The sequence below is a fragment of the Arachis duranensis genome, chromosome 8, assembly GCF_000817695.3.
Source record: "Arachis duranensis cultivar V14167 chromosome 8, aradu.V14167.gnm2.J7QH, whole genome shotgun sequence".
Taxonomy (NCBI): Eukaryota; Viridiplantae; Streptophyta; class Magnoliopsida; order Fabales; family Fabaceae; genus Arachis; species Arachis duranensis.
The window spans coordinates 40,352,157-40,355,280 of NC_029779.3; positions in this window are offsets into that span (position 1 = coordinate 40,352,157).

Here is a 3,124-nt window from a genome sequence, read left to right on the forward strand (position 1 = left end):
ACAAATATAGCCTGATGAAATTGGCTGAGATAAAAAAGATTTCATCCTAATAAATTAATGACATTGTTGCAGTGGTAAGTACCCACCCATCTCAATGACGTGGCGATATTTTCGTTCATGTATATATGGATATTGTTACTATTGACAATCTTGAAACAAGTAGTTAGATAGTTAGTTGCAATTACTCACAATAAATACATGTATAAGCAGTTCAGTTTGAAACACAATATTCAATACAGTTTTCACAATTCTATTACTGTCAATTCATACGTCCCAATTTCTTTCATCTTTTTTCTTCTACAAGATATCTGGAAGCTAACAATTTTTCAAGAACTCAAATGTTCTGAGTTCTTTTATTCTCTTCTGCAAACATTTATATATATACAAATAATGAACAACTATATGAGAGGCTAAAATGCCCACAAAAGAAGAGTCAAACATTCTTTACTATTATCTGATTGTAGCGTCTTAATAGAACAATCTGTTTAGTTTTCTATAAAGGTTTTGTAATATTAGAAAGCTTGAAAAACTTGAGATTTATTGACTAATAAATACATACAAATATATCTAGAGAAAACATCAATAATAAATATAACATAACAACGGATTTATCGGGAAAAAAATAAAAAAATCTGCTGGTATTATGTTTGTTGACGAATTTTTGATCGGATTAAATTCGACGGTATAAACTTTATCGATAAACGTGTTCTGTCGAATTTTGATGTCTGCCGGTAACTTGCAACAAATTTAGCGTGAGAATATGATGGTACATGGGCGAAAAATTCGAGTAACGTTACCGGCAAAAATAAACACAACAGTGACTTTGGCGCCATAAAATGAACCTTCGCACCATTTAATCATCGGACAAATTCGAGTAGCGTAAATATTGTTTTTAATTTTTTTTCAATCTATGATGTACCCTAATAGTTAACAATTGATAGTCAACTCTCATTTAACATCGAATAAATTAGTATTTTATGAGAATAGTGATTTTTATATGGTAAAATATCAAAATACAGAATGTAAACATGAAAGGAAAGTTTAATAACGAAATACATAAGATAGAACTATGTTGACATTAATTTTATTCAAATTTATTATCTTTTTCCTCTGGTTCATCATCCTCCTCTTCTGAGGTAATTTCCTGTTCATCGAACTCGTCTTCTTCTTCTTCGTCTCCATCAACCCCGTTTTCATCTTGAAGACCTCGTCATCCAGTGGTAATGATATGTCGTCATCTACCATAAGGTAGTCAATGATATCATCATCCATATATAACAACCGACTTAAGAATGATCAAAATACCAATATCAACCATCATTTTTAAAGGAGTTGGGTCATGAATTTAGAAAGGTTTTTGACCCTCTGTCTTATCAGACTTGATGCGACCTCTTGCCTTATTTTTAACCACACAAACTATAAGAGGTCAATGGAAAATAAGATGCTGACAAAAGGATGCAAATGGTGGGAGCTGAAAAGGTGAAAAGCACTTGGCAGAATTTAGATAATGCAAAAAATATGATAGTCGAAGGGATTTATAAAAGATCATAATTAACATGTGTCATTACAAGAAAAATGTTGATTACCATCGGTTTTACCGTCAGATTTACAATCGGTAATTAATGGCAGATTTACCAACGAATTTGGCAATAAATTCGTCGGATAAAAAAATTACCGTCAGATTTAGTTTTCTAATGGTAAATTTGCCGTTAATAATTGGAGGAAAAAAAGAATAATTAGCCGATTATCACCGTCAGATTTAGGGGGGAAATCCAACATTAAGGTAATTAAATGAAACGCGCCATGTTTTTATCGTTGAAGAATCAATATCATTAGTTTACATGAATATGACCTTGATTGAACTATTAACTCATGATTATCTAATTGTTTTGATCTTCTGATTTTATTATATTTATTTTCTATGGAGACTTTCCTAGCTTATGTTGAATTTTTCTGATTCCGAGTTATTTATGCTATGATTATGAGTTATTTATGCTGATTTTTCCGCTATTTTTTTATTCTAGGGTGCTCTGTAATTGAAAAACGTTCACATTTTTAGCTCAAAAATTGAGGTAACCTTTTGAGTTTTTTGTCTGCACAATTAAGCTTGTGGTTTGTGTGATTGAGGCAAAGAAGTTGCCACCAACGGATCCTAATGGATTGAGTGATCTATACGTGAGGTTGCAGTTGCTACTCTTTGCAACAAAAAAGCAAGAAGGTCAAGAACAAAGAAGTTGGCCTGTAATGCTTGCTAAACCCCCTATTTTTATTGCAGTTCTTTTAGTAGTTTAGTAACTTACTTTCCCTAGTGATTTCCTCATTGTTGTGAAGTTATGATATTGATATTGGAGTTGATTTATAGGATATGAATGAGTTGGTGAAAATTGCATCATGTTTAGTTTGACACTTAAAAAATTGTAAAAGAATCGTGTTCTGTGGTTGTTTCCATTGTTTAGTTTTTAGATGGGCACAAAATTTTGGAAGTTTTGTTCCAAGATAAGATGCTTTTGTATTATTTACCATGGAGGTTTGTTTTCTAATGTACTAATTAGCTATTCCTAATTATTTAAACTTATTTGTGAATTTTTAACAAAAAATTATAGATAAATTATTATAAAAAATTGTAAAATTTTGAATTTTTTAAGTTTAGAAATTATTAAATTTACCATCGGATTTATTGGAAAAAAACTGACACTAAGAAGCTCTAGAATTTTATCATTTAAAATTTTATTTCTGTCGCTATATCTGCTGGTAATTAGCGGCGGACAAAAAATTTGCCGATAAACTGATACCGGCGAAGTTTATACGGTCGGATTTATTCCGCCGCTAAATTCGATAATAAACAAGTTATCGACAAATTTTTTTTAGTAAAATCTACCGATAAATTCGACAGTATTCGATGATTTTTTGGTAGTGTGTTTAAAACCAAATATGATCCTAATCTGCAACTTCTAAAAACGTGGGATGTATTACTTGACTCACAAGATTAGAGCAGAATGTGGGGACATGACCTTGAAGGGCAAGAAAAGAAAGAACGCGGGTGATCATATGTAATTGCTAAAGAGCTCTCATGAACTAAGGGTTTTTCTTTATAAATACTATAATCAAATAACTAAAATAGAGA